The sequence below is a fragment of the Ornithorhynchus anatinus genome, chromosome 4 (assembly GCF_004115215.2).
Source record: "Ornithorhynchus anatinus isolate Pmale09 chromosome 4, mOrnAna1.pri.v4, whole genome shotgun sequence".
Classification (NCBI taxonomy): Eukaryota; Metazoa; Chordata; class Mammalia; order Monotremata; family Ornithorhynchidae; genus Ornithorhynchus; species Ornithorhynchus anatinus.
The window spans coordinates 88,377,466-88,396,104 of record NC_041731.1 but is presented as its reverse complement, the minus strand read 5'-3'; positions in this window follow the sequence as shown (position 1 = coordinate 88,396,104).

The following is an 18,639-nucleotide window of genomic DNA, read 5'->3' as shown; positions in this document are numbered from 1 at the left end:
TGTTCAACTCTCTCTTCTGTGCTTTGAAAATTTGAGATAACCTGTGGGCAGAGCTTCTAATGAAATCCCTTTATTATTGATTGCTTAATCTCAATCCAGATTGGGAGGATGAGGGAGAGTTTGATTTACCTGTGGGGCATAACTGGAATGTCAGGATTGGTTAGCCTTATGTGTGGGGCATGGCATCAAGCAATATAAGTTATACGCCAAGAGGGTTATCCCCCTCTAAGCTGCAAGATCCTTGTGTGCAGGGAACACGTCTATCAACTCTGTGGAATTATACTCTCCCATGCATTTAGAAGAGTGCTCTGCACACAGTAAGCACTCAATAAATGCTATTGATTGATGGATTGATCCAGTGATGGTTATAACCTGGGGTAAGACACCAACTAATACCATTTGTATCCTGGAATGGTTGTTAATTATATTCTATTTTCTAGTCTATTATTCAATTTTTTTGTTTTTCTATTCTCTGGCTTTTACCAGCTGTATCTTTGTATCCTCCCCTAGAAGCCACTATTACCAATAATTTTTTTATGATTCCTCCGTTAGATTGTAAACTACTTGAAGGTAAGCATCATGTCTTTTGCTTCTAGAATACTTTCCCAAGCACTCTGCACAATGTGCCACATGCAGAAGGTGTCTACAAGTTGACCAAGCTATTCTCCTTCTCGGAGAAGGTCAGAGATTTCATTTTAATTTTCGTTATCAAGTGGAATGGAAGATTCTGTTGGCCTCACTAAGGCAGATCCTGGTCAACTGGGCTGCTGGGCAGTAGAGTGTGGATGACCCAGTGCAAAACATCACAACTACTACAAAAAACAACTCAAGTACTCAATCCACTGTCCTGCTGGCAGTGGGCTGTACCTTTCCCCTCTTAATCCTTGACATCTGAACATTGTTCCACCTGAACTGAAAAGGTGTGGTTCTATATTTCCACGGGTACAGTGTACAAGTCTGCAAGGGATTTTCCATCAATGACACCCTCACTCAAAGATAATGATAATAATAATAATGATAATGATTGTTGTATTTAAGTGATTATTATGTGTCATGAACTGTTCTAGGCACTGCAATAGATCCAAGGTAATTATGTCAGATGTGGTCCCTGTCCAACATGGGGTTCACAGTCTAAGTAGGAGGGAGAGCAGGGATTGAATCCCCCATTTTTAGATGAGGAAACTGAGGCACAGAGAAGATAAGTCGCTTGACCAAAGTCTCAAAGCAGGTAAATGGTAAAGCTAGGTTTAGAACCCAGGTCCTCTGCCTCCAAGGCTCGTTGTCTTTTCACTAGGCCACACTGCTCCTCAATCTCATCAGTCTAATCTCACTGACAGAGGTGCATCAACTCACCAAAGGATAACGCTACTCCTAATAGTAGGAGGATGTTGGAAGGACACCCTCACAGAATCAGATTACATGAGCATATGAAGATAAACCCCAGGAGGAGAGTCCCCTGCTCTAAAAGCTGAAACTTCCCCAGAGAGCCTAGGATAATAGGTCCCTGGTCCCAAAACAGACTCAATCGTTCACAGGCTGATTCATGCCAAGTGCATCCCAGTGAAAATAGCATAATGAAAATATTATCTGGGACCACTGGTCCCAGTGGACTGACATGGGACCAACTTTCAAGTTAATGCCTGGTTGGTTTTTCAGGTTACTAAAGTCTGGCCCAGTCCCAGGCAGACTTGCTTTGTGCACGTGACTCTTTTGGCCAAGGAAGGAATGTCCTTTTCTTGCGGAATTCCATTGCTCAGGGAAATGAGTGTTCCTGGCCTTCCTTGAAAATTGCTTTCCCTTTTGTTCCAGTGACACATGAGATGAAGCTGTCACCCTAAGGAAGGACAGACAGTTGAGGAATCAAAACAGGAGAATCAGAAAAGCTGATGGCTAAAAAAAGAGGAAAAACAATGGAAATATTGTGCATGTCAGGGTTTTGGGGGCCGTTGCAAAAAGGCTTGCCATTGTTGAATGTTTTCTTCAGACATCCTGTCACTTGTGTTGTGCCCCTGAGACAGGAAAAAAAAATTGTTAGGAAGGTTAAACGCATGGCTGTTTGGAGTGATTGCCTCTGCTCAACTCAAAAAATGGTGGTGCTGCAGGTATAGATGAGGATAGTAGCGTCTCCTGACCGATGAAGAAGCTTTTAAAGTTAGCAATTCCTTTTGGACAGAATAGGAAGCCACCCAAGCCAGGAAGCTGTAAGTCATGGAGGTTGCCAGCTCTTTATACTTGTTATGAAAGGTTTCTAAACAATCAAAAATGGGGTTCTTTAGCCATTTGCAAGTCAGCTCTCTCTGTTTTCTGTAACTGGAAACCAGACACCTCTGGAGCCAGAGCTTTGAACCTCTCTGTGAAGCAGCGTGGCTCAGTGGAAAGAGCCTGGGCTTTGGAGTCAGAGGTCATGAGTTCGAATCCCAGCTCTGCCACTTGTCAGCTGTGTGACTGTGGGCAAGTCACTTAACTTCTCTGTGCCTCAGTTCCCTCATCTGTAAAATGGGGATGAAGACTGTGAGCCCCACGTGGGACAACCTGATTCCCCTGTGTCTACCCCAGCGCTTAGAACAGTGCTCTGCACATAGTAAGCGCTTAACAAATACCAACATTATTATTATTAACAAGTCCCAGAAGATGTTATTAATGCACCACTCCTAATTATTATATTATAAGAATAATTATTGTATTTGTTAATTTGTTAAATGTTTACTATGTGTCAAAGACTATACTAAGCCCTAGGGTAGATACAAGACAATTAGGTCCCATGTGGGGCTTACAATATAACTAGGGGGGAGAACAGGTATTGAACCTCTATTTTGCAGATGAGGAAACTGAGATACAGAGAAGGTAAGTGTCTTGCCCAAGGTCACACAGCAGCTAAGCAGCATAATGGGGGTTAGAATCCAGGTCTTCCAACTCCCAAGCCTGTGTTCTTTCCAGTACACCACATTGCTTCCCTAATAATGATGATGGCAAGGTACCTCTACCCATACCTGAGGTCTTCTCTCCCAGGCACTTATTTAGATCGGGACTGGTTGTGTGTGGTAGAGTGGTAAGAGACCAGGAAGGCAGGGGATATCGTGTCAAGCATTTGTCATTTCCCTGAGGGTCCACACTGGGTTCCTTATAGTGGTTGAGGTGAATGCTGGGAAGATGGGCCCTTGTAAGCTCAATGTGGGCAGGGAATATGCCTGCTATATTGTTGGGTTGTACTCTCCCAAGGGCTTAATATAATGCCCTGCACATAGTAAGCACTCAATGAATGCAATTAATTGATTGATATTCTCTCTTCAAGAATGGCTCCTCCTTGCTGTCTTTACTCCTTTGGAAACCCTCAATACCTGCTTATTCAATTCAGTTCAATCATATTTATTGAGCACTTACTCTATGCAGAACACTGTATTAAGCGCTTGGGAGAGTACAATACAACAATAAGCAGACACATTCCCTGCTCACATTGAGCTTACAGTCTTGAGGGTGAGAGAAAAGACAATAGTATAAATAAACAAGTGCTGCAGGGTTGAGGGGTGGGAGTAGAACAAAGGGAGCAAGTCAGGGCGAGGCAGAAGGAATTGGGAGAAGAGAAAAAGGGTGACCTGATCTGGGAAGGCCTCTTGGAGGAGATGTGCTTTCAGAAAGATTTTGAAAAGAGGGGAAAAGTGATTGTCAGATTTGAGGAGGGAGTGCATTTCAGGCCAGAGGCCAGAGGGTGAGGGGTTGGCGGTGAGATAAGCGAGATCGAGGCACAGTGAGAAGTTTAGCATTAGAGGAGCAAAGTGTGTGGGCTGGGGTGTAGTAGGAAAGTGGTGAGATGAGGTAGGAGGGGGCAAGGAGAAGGAATGCTTTAAAACCAATGGTGAGGAGTTTTTGTTGGATGCAGAGGTGGATGGGCAATCGCTGGAGTTTTTTGAGGAGCAGGGTGATATGTCCTGAGCAATTTTGTAGAAAAATGATGGGGCAGCACAGTGAAGTATGGACTGGAGTGGGGAAGAGGCAGGAGGCTGGGAGGTCAGCAAGGAGACTGATGCAGTAATCAAGGTAGGATAATATCAGTGATTGTATTATCATGATAGCAATTTGGATGGAGAGGCAAGAGCAGATTTTAGCTATGTTGTGAAGATGGGACCAATAGAATTTAGTGATGGATTGAATATACGGGTTGAATGACAGAGAAGAGTCAAGGACAACGCCAAGGTTATGGGCTTGGGAGACAGGAAGGATAATGGTGCCATCTACAGTGATGGGAAAGTCACAGGGAGCACAGGGTTTGGGTGGGAAGATACAGATTTCTGTTTTGGACATGTTAAGTTTGAGGTGATGGGAGGACATCCAAGTAGAGATGTCTTGAAGGCAAGAAGAAATGCGAGACTGCAAAGAGCGAGCAAAAGCCATGCTGGAGATGTAGACCTGGGTATCATCTGGAAAGAGATGGTAGCTGAAGCCAAGGGAGTGAATTAGTTCTTCAAGGGAGTAGGTGTAAATGGAGAATAGATGGGAACCCAGAACTGAACCTTTGGAGATCCCCACAGTATCCCAAAGCAAAGGAAGTTCTAGTCACTATTAAGGCTTAGGCAGAATACTAAACCTTGAAACGTCTCATCATCTGAACATCCTATTTTTTTTTAAAAAGGAAGGATCAGAGGTATATGAAGTTGTGGCTTGCTAAAGTTGTAACTTCCTAAAGGTCACATTGAGTTAAGAGTAAATAGGAGTCAATAAGACTAAAAGAGAGAGATACAATATTTACAATCTAAGGGGGAGACAAGAAGGCACAAATCACCAAATTCACAATTATTATTTTGACTAAAATTTATGAAGTGGTTAGCATGGGTGAGGCCCTCTGGGGTAATTTCGGGAAAATAAATTAAGGTCCACCACTCACAAGGGTCTTACAAGGACGGACCGTTAGAACAATGAGACTATTCATTCAATCGTATTTATTGAGTGCTTACTTTGTGCAGAGCACTGTACTAAGCACTTGGAAAGTGCAATTCAGCAATGAATATAGATAATCCCTGCCCAACAATGGACTCACAGTCTAGAATATAATCCAATAAATATTATGAGCGAGTTAGAATTCTAAAATAAATAACAACAGCAACAGTAATAACAATGGTATTTGTTAAGTGCTTTCTGTGAGCCAAGAACAGTGCTCAATACTGTGATAGATACAGAATGATTTGATCAGGCACAGTCAGCCCACATGGGGCTCTCACAGTCTAAAACAAAGGGGTACAGCAATTTTCTCCACATTTTACATATGAAGTAACAGAGGCATTTAGAAATTAAGTGACTTGGCCAAGGTCACACTACAAGTGAATTGTGAAAGAGGGATTAGAATGAAATTTCCAATAATGAAACATGTCAGAGAAACAGTCTTTGGAGAGTGTGATTGAATGAATGAATGAATGGTCCTTGGCCAGCCACCCCACCTATGCCACTGTTTTATTTGGAGGGCAGGGGGTTCTGGCCCCCCTGCATCCCAGTGAGGGTGAGGGCTGATGTGCCACGGTGACTGGAAGTAGAATGGGGTGGAGCTGTGCCATTAGTCATTGTGCTTTCCCATGTCTTTGGCCTCTCCTCAGGGCTCAGAAAATGAAAGACTATTAGAATCAATCATTCAATCTAACAGTGGTATGTATTAAACACTTACTGCGTGCAGAGCACTGTATTGAGTGATTTGGAGAGTACAGTAAAACAGAGTTGGTAGATACATTTGCTGCCCTCAAAGAGCTTACAATCTGGAGGGGGAGACAGACAGTATAAATGAATAAATTCAGGATATGTACATAAAGGGTCCCCTTTCAGGGTGGCACCTGAGAGTTTCTTGTAAGAAGCAGCATGGCTCAGTGGAAAGAGCACGGGCTTTGTAGTCAGAGGTCATGAGTTCGGATCCTGGCTCTGCCACTTGTCAGCTGTGACTGTGGGCAAGTCACTTCACTTCTCTGTGCCTCAGTTACCTCATCTGTAAAATGGGGATTAAGACTGTGAGCCCCACGTGGGACATCCTGATTCCCCTGTGTCTACCCCAGCGCTTAGAACAGTGCTAGGCACATAGTAAGCTCTTAACAAAAACCAACATTATTTCCAGTACTCTACCAGTCTCAACTATGGGATAGAGAGTCAAGCCGAGGCATATCCATTCCATTCCTAGCTTGGGCAGTGGCTAGCGAGTGGAAAGCAATCTGCTGCAAATCAAAACTCACCCATGCTGGGCAGCAGTGGCATGGGAGAGCGTCGCCGGCAGAGGCTCAGGTTTCCTGCACAGGAGGCAAGGGTAAACCACTTCCATATTTTTACCAAGAAAAGTCTATGGATACACTACCAGAATAATTGCAGGTGGAGGTGGGGCTTTCCGAGAGAGATGTGTCCATGGTGTCGCTGTGGGTCAGAGATGACTCGATGACATAAGACAAGACTAGACATAAAGGATGAAAATCCAAGGGCAAGGGTGATGCAGAAGAGAGAATAGGAAATGAGTATTTAGTTGGAGAAATCTTCTTGGAGGAGATATGCTTTTAATAAGGTTTTGAAGGTAGGGTGAGTGATTGTTGGTCAGATCATATTTATTGAGTGCTTACTGTGTTTAGAGCATTGTACTATGCACTTGGTCGAGCATACTACAACAGAGATGGTAGATATGCTCCATCCCTGAAAGGAGCTTACAGCCTAGAGGGGAAGACATACATTAAAATAAATTATCAATCAGTCTGGAGCAGAGGATGGGGTGAACACAGGGTACAATAAAAATCACTGCTGACTTAAAGATCCCCCCAGCACTCCCACCCCGGCTCAAACCACGTAAACTTTCAAAAAGCAAAGCTCCCCAAGAAAATAATCCAAGGGAGGTGAAATGGAAGTTCAAGGCAAGAACCGCCCTCCAGAAAATCTGTGCTAGATCAGTCAAATCATTTTCCAGGATGTCTGCCATTAATGGGCATGCAAATGACGCGGGTAGCTGTGGTACTTGACCCTCAAGAATGTGACCCATATTGAGATCTCTCGTTTTCTGGAATTTTCACTGGGTTATTAATAGAGCTCTTTGAAGTATGATAAATTGCTTCTTCGGCCAGTTTTTTCCTCCTAACTTTTTCTCTAAGAAATGCTCCATTAATCATAGTTGAAGGAGAGAATAAGTGTTTAGATTTACATTTTTAGGGCATTAAACATCCTTTTTTTAAATGGTATTTGTTAAGCGCTTACTATGTGCTAGGCCCTGTACTAAGTGTTGGGAGATAGATATAAGATAATCATCCTGAACATAGTCCCTGTCCTGCACAGGGCTCCCAGTCTTACACCTCATTTTACAGATGAGGTAAATGAGGCCTAGAGGAGTGAAGTGACTTGCCCATTCATTCAATAGTATTTATTGAGCGCTTACTATGAGCAGAGCACTGTACTAAGCATTTGAAATGTACAATTTGGCAACAGATAGAGACAGTCCCTGCCCAATGATGGGCTCACAGTCTAATCGGGGGAGACAGACAGCAGAGAAAAACAGAACGAAACAAAAACAAGACAACATTATCACGATTAATAGAATCAAGAGGATGTACACCTCATTAACAAAATAAATAGAGTAATAGAAAATGTATACAAATGAGCGCAGTGCTGAGGAAGGGAAGGGGGGGAGGAGCAGAGGGAAAGGGGCTTAGCTGAGGGGAGGTGAAGGGGGAAGGGGGAGAAGTAGAGGGCGGGGGGCAGCAGAGGGGGAGCAGAGGGAGCAGAGGGAAAAGGGGGTAGCTCAGTCTGGGAAGGCCTCTTGGAGGAGGTGAACTCTCAGGAGGGCTTTGAAGAGGGGAAGAGAGTTAGTTTGGCAGACGTGAGGTGGGAGGGCATTCCAGGACAGCGGTAGGACGTGGGCCAGAGGTCGATGGCGGGATAGGCATGAACGCGGGACAGTGAGCAGGTCAGCGGCAGAGGAGCAGAATGTATGGGATGGGCAGTAGAAAGAAAGAAGGGAGGTAAGGTAGGAGGGGGCAAAGTGATGGAGAGCCTTGAAGCCCAGAGTGAAAAGTTTTTGTTGTGTGCGGAGGTTGATGGGCAACCACTGGAAGTTCTTAAGGAGGGGAGTGACATGCCCAGAGCGTTTCTGCAGGAAGATGATCTGGGCAGCGGAATGAAGAATAGACTGGAGTGAGGAGAGACAGGAGGAAGAGAGGTCAGAGAGAAGGCTGATACAATAATACAGCCGGGATATTATGAGAGCTTGTACCAGTATGATAGCCATTTGGACAGAGAGGAAAGGGCGGATCTTGGTGATATTGTAATGGTGAGACTGGCAGGCGTTGGTGACAGATTGGAAGTGTGGGGTGAATGAGAGAGCTGAGTCAAGGATTACACCAAGGTTGTGGGCTTGTGAGACGGGAAGGATGGCCGTGCCGCCCACAGTGACAGGGAAGTCAGGAAGAGGACTGGTCACACAGCAGGCAAGTAGCATAGCTGGAATGAGAACCCAGGTCCTCTGATTCCCAGGCCTGGGCTCTTTCTATTAGGCCATTCTGCTTTTGCTTCACCCTGTCTACAAATAAGCATGACTCACAGTACCAGGCAACCCTGATTTAAACTCTAGTTTTAATTCACTGCCTGGGATCCAGGGGGTGCTTAATAATAATAGTGGATTTGTTAAGTGCTTACTAGGTGCCAAGCACTGTACTAAGCACTGGGGTTGATACATTATAAGCAGGTGGAACATAATTCCTATTTTACAGGGGGCACACAATCTAATAGGGCAGGAGATCAGAAATTCTATCCCATTTTAGAGTTAACAAAAGCACAGAGAAGTTAATTGACTTCACCAAGGTTATCCAGCAGGTAAATGGCAGATTAAACCCCAGCTCCTCTGACTCCTAGACCTGTGCTTTTTCCACTAGGTCATGCTGCTTCTCATAAAAAGAGTCTCAGTAATGTGACTCAATCTGCAAAGCTTTAGGAACTTCTCAGAACAAAGGCACCTTAAGAAGATATATAATAGCAATGAAAATGAAAAGGCCAGTAGCTGTTCTTTCTACCCAGGTATGGTGCATTTGGGTTTTTTATGTTATTTGTTAAGCACTACTGTGTGTCAGACACTGTTCTAAGCACTGGGATAAGTACTGGAAGGCACTGGAAGGTGAGGGCAGGTATTTAATCCCTATTATACAGTTGAGGGAACTGAGGCACAGAGAAGTTAAGTGTCTAGCCCAAGGTCACATACACTGAGCAATTGACTTAACAGAGATTAGAATACAGGTCCTCTGACTCTCAGGTCCTTATTCTTTCCACTAGGCCATGCTGCACCTCTGGTTCCCAGGATTATGAGTGCCACTACTAATAGTGATAATAATGATAATTATGGTACTTTTTAAGTGCTTACTGTGTGCCAAGCATTGTTCTAAGTGCTGGGGTAGATACAAGTTAATCAGGTTGGACATAGTCCCTGTCCCACCTGGGGTTCACAGTCTTAATCCCCATTTTACAGATGAGGCAACTGAGGCCCAGAGAAGTTAAGCAACTTGCTGAAGGCCATACAGCAGACATATGGTGGAGCCAGGATTAAAACCCATGTCCTTCTGACTTCCAAGCCCGTGCTCTTTCTACTATGCCTTGCTCAATCAGTTCTGCTTTCTCCTGTCTGAATGGGAGGGACCATCCAGCCTGGGCATGGAGAACAGCAGGCTCTCCCTTTTGACCTGCCTGCCAAGAGGAAGTAAAACTTCTCCCACCTCAAAGCACTCCTCAGTGGGGCCACCAGGACTACAGCAGCCTGTCTGAAGTTTCGCCGCTGTGTCCTCTATAAACTCTTTCCTCTAATCATGGAGTACAGAGCTCTTTCACATCCTACTCAATTTGTTTCTCTTCTCCCTAAGTTTTATCCCCACCACTACCATTCTGAATGTACCTGCAGGCACCTGAAGCCCTGTTGTACATTCTCTATTACTTAAGCCCGCATTATCCTTCTATATATCTGTCAATCACTTTGGTGTCTGCCTCCCCCAGTTTGACTGTAAACACCTCGAAGACAGGGATTTTGTCTAACACAGTTGTACCCTACCAAATGCTTAGTATTGTGCTCTGAACACAGCAAGAGGTGCTCAACTAATACTACCGATTGAGTGCGAGTCAAGAAAGGCCTTCGTTACACCAGACAAATTACAGACGGAAGGAAGAAGAGACTAGAAAGATGGACATGTGGATGAGTAAGTCCTTAATAAATAGAATGTGTGTCAGTGAATACCAATGGTGGATGTGACGTAAAACTGTTGAAATCAGAGTTGGGAAGATATGAGCTGGGGACAGGATAAATGAATCAGGGAAAGCCTACAGTAGGCAGTTAGATTTCAGAAAGGCTTTGCTCTTCTCCCCTCTCCCTGTCCCAATTCACTTATGTATATATGTAAACATCTATAATTCAATATTTTTATATTGATGCCTGTTTACTTGTTTTGATGTGTATATATCTATAATTCTATTTGTTTATATTGATGCCTGTTGAGTTGTTTTAATGTCTGTCTCCCCCACTCTAGACTGTGAGCTCGTTGTGGGCAGGGATTATCTGTCTTTATTGCTGAATTGTACTTTCCGAGCACTTAATACAGTGCTCTGCACACAGTAAACGCTCAGTGAATGCGGGTGAATGAATGAATGAATGAATGAAAGGGAGAATTGTGGTCTGGCCAGTTTGAATGGGGGAGGGAAATCCAGAAAGGGGAAGAGTGTAAGCAAAGGATCAGAGGTAGGAGAGATGAGATTGAGGTGCACTGAGTAGATTTAGCTTGTGAGGAATGGAGCATGTAAATAAAGATATATTTGAAAAAAGAAGAGTAAATGAATACAAGGCAGAGAGCTGAGGGTGCCTTAAAGCCAATGGTCAGGAGTTTCTGTTTAATGTGGTCATTGGTCAGGAGTTCCTGTTTAATGTGGAGTGGAATAGGTAACCAATGAATTTTTTGAGGAATGAGGAGTTGTGTTAAGATAGATGTTTTAGAAAAATGATCTGGGCAGTAGAAGGAAGTATGGACTAGAGAGAGAAGAGGTTGAAGGCAGAGACACCAATGAGGAGGCTATGGTAATCTAATCAGGATGAGATAAAGGAAAAGTACAGAGAACACTATGAAGACCTCTACAGAGTTTGCATAGGCTTTACCAAAGCATTTGATGTTATCAGTAGATCTGGCCTTGGAAATTTAATGATAATAATTATAATAATAATATTTGTTAAGCACTTACTATGTGCCAAGCACTGTTCTAAGCACTGGGGTAGATATAAGGTAATCAGGTTGGTCACAGTTCCTGTCCCACATGGGGCTTACGGACTTAATCCCCATTTTACAGATGAGGTAACTGAGGCCCAAAGAAGTGAAGTGAATTGCCTCAAGGTGGAGGTGGAATTAGAACCCATGACCTTCTGACTTCCAGGTCCGTGCTCTATCCATTACACAGTGCTGTTTCTAAAAACATTTATTAAACAAATTTACCAAATTCTTTAAGGTTCTAAGATTACTTCATGATAACATGGCTGATTGGTCAGAGGTGAAGGTCATACTGAAGATTAGCAAAAGGCAAGTCAAGTTGGTGAATAATAAAATTCTGGAACATAATCAGTTTCCTAGCACTGGAGCTTTGTGTCTGTTAACTATCCCGCATGGACATGTGAGGACAATGAGTGATAGCAAGATACCCAAATAGTTGCTCTATGGACAGCTGAAATTTGGAAACTCAAAGCAAGGAAGCAAAGTTAGAACTTGGTGAAACAAAGCCTCAGACAATGTTGCATCTCAGGTGAAAACTGGGAGTAGGTTTTTTTAGAAATGACATTTGTTGTTGCAAAGTGCCAGGCACTCTACTAAGTGATGGGGTAGACACAAATTGATCAGGTTAGACACAGCCCTGCCTCATATATAGGTCTCACAGTCTTCTCTCCCATTTTACAGATGAGATAACTGAGGTACAGAGAAATTAAGTGACTTGCCCAAGGTCACACAGCAGACCAATGAGTCAGTTGTCAAGTATAGATCAGCAGATTGTACTGTTATCAAGAAAAGGCTGTCTCTTTTCAGACAAAGACTCCCTAAGGAACCAGAGACGAGGCAGCAGGTAAGTAGAGCCTGGAGCTGCAAATATGGAACATTATAACATAATGAGTGACAACCTTTTTGTTTATGCAATATGGCCAGGATGGTAAGTCCTGCATTGGTATTCATTAGTGAATTTCACCATTGGCAAAATTTTCCTTGAATCTGAAGAACTATATATAATCTAGTCCATATGTCAAATATCTGGCCAGGATATTGGCTGCTTAAATGGAGAGAAAAGGGCAGATTCAAGAAATGTTGAGAAGTAGTGTGTCCTAGTGGGAAGAGCACTGAACTACCATTTTAGTCCTGGCTCTGTTACTTACCTGCTGTGTAATCTTGGACAAGTTACTTAACTTCTCTGTGCCTCAATTTCCTCATCTGTAAAATGGGGATAAAATACTTGTGCTCCCTATCAGGCCCCTGTGGGACAGGGACTGATCTGATTCTCTTATATCTACCTCACACTTAGAACAGTAGTTGGCCATAGTAAGCTTATAAAAGACCATCATTTATTATTGTTGTGGAAGAAAAATTGACAGGCTACAGTGGCAGGCTGAGTTGTGGGATCTTATCTGCAACAAATTCAAACATTCCTTGGTAGGTTGCATCTGACCCAAGGAAGTGTTTATTGCAACATGAACCCATATAAAAATAAACCAGGATTGCCCTGTAGAGAGCAGCTGGGACCCATCTTTGGATCCACTGACCCAAGATAGAGAGCAATGTCATGAATCAATCAATCAATCAATCAAAGGTATTTATTGAGAAGATACCGTATGCAGAACACTGCATTAAGCACTTGGGAAAGTACAATACAAGACACCTAGGAAATGTGAGCAATTCAGTTGTCATGTTGTCTCTGAAGAGGGTCAAACACTTTTAGTCCTGCACCCCTCTTTGGGGGAGTTCCAGGGACAATTAAAACCAGCCTAAAAGTGACCTGGATGATTTAAGCAGATTGTCCAGAGACAAAAATAATCTCATTATTCAGTCAGTCAATTATATTTATTGAGCACTTGCTGTGTGCAGATCACTGTACCCAAGGGCTTGGGAGAGTACAACAGAGTTGGTAGACACATTCCATGCCCACAGCAGGGGGAGGCAGGGAATTGATACAAATAAATATTTTATAGATATGTAAATAGGTGCTGTGGGGCTGAGAGTGGGATGAATACCAAATGCCCAAATGATACGGAGTTTCTCACTGCTCATTAGTTTCACCTTTGGTGACTTTGCTGCCATAAATGTCTTCAGTGTTAGAAGATATTAGCAAGTCACTTGTTTATATTTCTTCTGTCACTTCAGCTGGTACACCTCACAGACTGGGACACTTGTTTCCCAGAACTGCCTTACACACATTTCTTCTGAGACATTGCTAGTAGGAAAAATCCAGGGCATGAAGGGTTATTATGGATTCATTCAGCACCACGATCTCCCCTTTGATTTTCCATTTTCCAGTCTCCAAGGCGCTGGCAGCTAGTGAGTCTTCTTAAAGAGAGGCAGTTTTTTTGTCTAAAAACCAGGGACCCAAACTCCCCCAGGGAGTGAAGGACTTTCTGGCAATAGTTTAGCATCTCTTGAAGGGTGCAGAATGGTTTCAAGCTATTGTGCAGCAAACACTAGCTCTCTGAATGGGACCCTAGTGGACTGAAAGAATTAATTCAGTTTCCAAAGGGGCCCAAGCTACAACCTACTACAAATTTTTCTCCCTCTTTTGTATTCATTTCATATAACTAAATGGCTTTCAGGACCAGCTTGTGTTGTGAAAAGAGCAAAGCTCCTCCTTGAGAATCTTTATTCACTGTAAGTTTACATTATCCAAGCTGCACAAGCTCCACACTGAAGTTGTATTCATTGTGGGGATTTTGTTTTTGTGGATGGTGAGATTGCTTCAAAGGGCCTCTTTTCCGGAAGAGCCATAGCATTCTCTCCTTCTGTGCTCTGCCCATGCCAAGCTGCAGGAAACATAATGAGGCTTTCTGCTGCTTGTTCCAGGTGTTGGGGTTAGGGCTGGTTGAAGATGGCCTAATGATTTTTCCCTCTAAAACTAGTACAGCATTCAGCAGGTACAAATGAATGAATAAATGCCCTTAAATTGTTCTCAGGGGCTAGGAATACATGTGGGCTTATAATCAATCAATCAGTGGTATTTTTTATGGTATTCTTTGAGCACTTACTGTGTGCTAGGCACTGTTCAGATGCTGGGGTAAATACCAGGTAATCAGGTTGGACAAAGTTCACGTCCCACGTGGGGCTCACGGTCTTAATCCCCATTTTAGAGATGAGATAACTGAAGAGAAGTTGTGACTTGCCCAAGCAGACAAGTGGTGGAGCTGGGATTAGAACCTAGGTCCTTCTGAATCCCAGGCCTGTGCCCTATCCATTAGGCCCTGCTGTTTCTCTGGTATTTATTGAGCACTTACTGTGGACATAGCATTTTACTAAGCGCTTGGGAGAACACAATTGCAATAAAGTAGGTAGACATATTTCCCATCCACCACAAGCTTACAGACTAGACATATAAGCAGGGAATGTAATGAGAAGCAGCGTGGCTTATTGCTAAGAGCATGGGCTGGGAAGTCAGAGGATTGGGGAAGCAGCGTGGCTCAATGGAAAGAGCCTGGGCTTCGGAGTCAGAGGTCATGAGTTCGACTCCCGGCTCTGGCACTTGTCAGCTGTGTGACTGTAGGCGAGTCACTTCACTTCTCTCTGCCTCAGTTACCTCATCTGTAAAATGGGGATTAAGACTGTGAGCCTCACGTGGGACAACCTGATGACCCTGTATCTACCCCAGCGCTTAGAACAATGCTCTGCACATAGTAAGCGCTTAACAAATACAAATACCAACATTAGGATGTAGATTCTAATGCTGGCTCTGCCATTTGTCTGCTGTATGACCATGGGCAAGCCACCTAACTTTTCTGTGCCTCAGTTCTCTCATCTGTAAAATGGGGTTAAAGACTGTGAAGCCCACGGGGAACAACCCAGTTACCTTGAATCTCCCCCAGCGCTTAGAATAGGGCTTGGCACATAGTAAGCGTATAACAAATACCATAATTATTATCATTTGTCAAGCATTTTAGGTGGAAGGAATGTGGCCATTGCCTTAGTTAATCAGAATGGGTTTCCCAGATGATAGAAGCTCATCTTCTAACCCCTCAAAATTTTCTTAGTTGCTTCTGTCTCTGAAGGCTAATTCAACTGTAGCCCCAGTGTAGAGGCCCCCATCTGTTTCTATGGATGAATTCCAGCAGGCACAGTGGAAGGATGAATTTAATTTCACTCCAACTCCTTGCTTTCACTACACAGCTGACTCTTGATAATCATGTTTCTGTTTTTATTGTATTTCAAGGATCTTAGGGGATAAAAGTAGATCAATCAATCCATGGTATTTATTATTATTATTGTTATTATTATTATTAATGTAAATAATAATTATTATTATCATATTTGTTAAGCACTTACTATGTGCCAGGCACTGTTCTAAGACTTGGGTAGATACAAGACAAGTGGGCTGGACACAGTCTCTATCCCACAAAGCGTTCACTGTCTTAATCCCCATTTTACAGATGAGGTAACTGAGGCAACAGAGAAGTTAAGTGACTTCCCCAAGGCCACAAAGCAGACAACTGGCAGAAGTGGAATTAGAACCCATGACCTTCTGACTCTTAGGCTTGTGCTTTATCCACTAGGCCATGATGCTTCTCTTGAGCTCTTACTGTGTGCAAAGCACTTTTCTAAATGCTTGGGAGAGTGCAATACAACACATTTGGGAGGTAGGTTCCCTGCCCATAAGAAGTCTTAAATTTAAAGGGAAAGACAGCACAAATAAATAAATACTTAAGTAAGCTATAATAAGTAAATAGCATAATAGTATACTATATACTTAGTATAATAAGTAAATAAAATACAAATATAATTAAAATGATGGTATTTGCTAAGGGCTTACTCTGTTCCAAGCACTGTTCTAAGTGCTGGAGCACTCTTCTGCAAATTAATGCTGTGGGGCTGAAGGTGGGGTGAATATTAAGTACTTAAAGGATACTGGTCCATATGCATAGGCAACACAGAAGCAAGAGTGAGCAAGGGAGAAGAAGGCTTAAATCGGAAAAGGCCTTTTGGAGGAGTTGTGATTTTAGCAAGGCTTTGAAGGTTGGGAGAGTGATGGTCTGTTGTGTATGAAGGGTGAGGGAAGTCCTGGCTAGAGGGAGGGTTGTAGGCAAGGAGACAGCAGCAAGAAAGAGGTCTACAGTGAGTAAATCAGCATTAGAGGAGCAAATGTCTGGGTTGGGTTGCAGTAGGAGGTCAGTGAAGTAAGGTATGAAGTGAGAAAATCTGATTAAGTGCTTTACTTTTAAGCGGGTGGTAAGTAGTTTCTGCTTGATTTAGAGGTGGACGGAACGGATGATTTACTGAGCCCCACGTGGGACAACCTGATTCCCCTGTGTCTACCCCAGCGCTTAGAACAGTGCGCGGCACATAGTAAGCGCTTAACAAATACCAACATTATTATTATTATTATTATTATATCCCCAAATGGAATACTTGGGAGGATTTTCCAGGAGGGAAAAACATTGCCCTTAATGCCATTTAAATCTCACTAGCTTTCAGAGAAACCCTTCTAACCCAGATGAAAATTTTCTATTCCTCAAGCAATTTCCCAACATTTTGTCATCGAGCTACTAGCCTGGCTGAAACAGAGTTTGTCTGTGTTTCCTTTCACAAAGCAGAAAAGTTGTGTCAATCAATCAGGGGTATGTTTCTTGTACTTTTACTCAGTCAGTGGTATTTGTTGAGCACTTACTGTGTACAGAGCACTGCAGTAAGGGCTTGGGAATGTACACTAGAGTAGAGTTGGTGTATGTGACCTCTACCCTCAAGGAGCTAATAGTCCAGATTTGCTCCTTTGTGCACCCCCCTCCTCAGCCCCACAGCACTTTTGTACATATCCGTAATTCATTTATTTATATTAATTTCTGCCTCCCCCACTAGCCTGTAAGCTCACTGTGGGTAGGGAACGTATGTCTACCAATCCTCTTATATTGTTGTCTCGTGTTTGCCCAAGAGTACAGTGCTCTGCACACAGTAAGTGATCAATAAATATGATCGAATGGTTGAGGAGAGGAACTTGGTACCACGTATTACTGTGAAATAAGTTTGAATGGAGTCAAAGAGGGTGAATGGTCCCTGTCTCAGTTGTGTCCCTGGATATTTCCTCAGTGGCCAGCTTCTCCTTGCTGCCTTTCCTTTGATCTCTGATCTCCATGGTTGCTGCCTCAGGGGTCTGTAGGCTGTTTTCTGGATGTTTTGGATGACCGGGAGGGCACAGAGCCCAGCTGAATCCTCTGGTGTCTGTAATTCTAAGAAGAGTTGCAACTTGCTCCCATTTCCCTTGTTTCCTTTTGTCTATATACTTCCAATTTTCCAGGAACAGGACTGGATGTCTAGAAGAAATCGGTATGCCAAACTTCCTTCTTAAGGAACATTTTTTTCAGTTTCTTCTTCCTAGTTTTCCCATGTTTTCCTTGTTCCAGCGCTTTCACTGCAAAGAAGAAATGTGATCTAGTTGAAAGAGCACGGGCTTGGGAGTCAAAAGGACTGAGGTTCTAATCCCAGATCTGCTACTTGTCTGATGTAATAATAATGACGTTGGTATTTGTTAAGTGCTTACTTTGTGCAGAGCACTGTTCTAAGCACTGGGGTAGATTCAGGGTAATCAGGTTGTCACCCGTGAGGCCCACAGTTAATATCCATTTTACAGATGAAGAAACTGAGGCACAGAGAAGTGAAGTGACTTGCCCACGGTCACACAGCTGACAAGTGGCAGAACAGGGATATGAACCCATGACCTCTGACTCCCAAGCCCAGGTTCTTTCCACTGAGCCACACTGCTTCTCTGATGTGTGACCTTGGCCACGTCACTTGTTATATTGTACTCTTCCAAGTATTTATTACTGTGCTCTGCATACAATAAGTGCTCAATAAATAAGACTTGACAACATCTCTATAGATCAGTTTCCTTATTTGTGAAATAGGGATATAAGCCATATGTGGGACGGGGACTGTTTCCAACCCAATTATCATGCATCCACCCCAGTGCTTAGTACAGTGCATGGCAAATCTCATAAAAAAGTTTATGCCTGTTCTACACTTTTGCGAGAAGATCTTGACATCTAACACACCAATATATCAGCTTCAGTAAGAAATCAATAAAATATTATTCTGTCATAATTTTTTCCATCCAGATTGATTTGGTCCAGAAGGATATTTCCTCTTCTCATTGGTTGTTTTTTTCAGTGTGCCTTTTCCTCCATTTTTATTGAGAAATAGGGATGACAAATGTATTTTGTTTAGCAAACAGACAGGATTTTTCAAGTATGGACAACACAGAATTTTGGGTGGCTGACATTGGAAATATTTTTCTTTAGAGTCTCCATGGAGTTAGGAGGTGGGGGAGTTCAGAGGAAATAAGAGGAGGAAGGAGGAGAGTGGGAGAAGGCATCAGCAGCCCCAGCAGCACTGGGAGAAAGGGGGAGGTGTAAAAACAGGGACAGTGTTGGGTTATGAGCCCTGAAAAAGTCCCTCT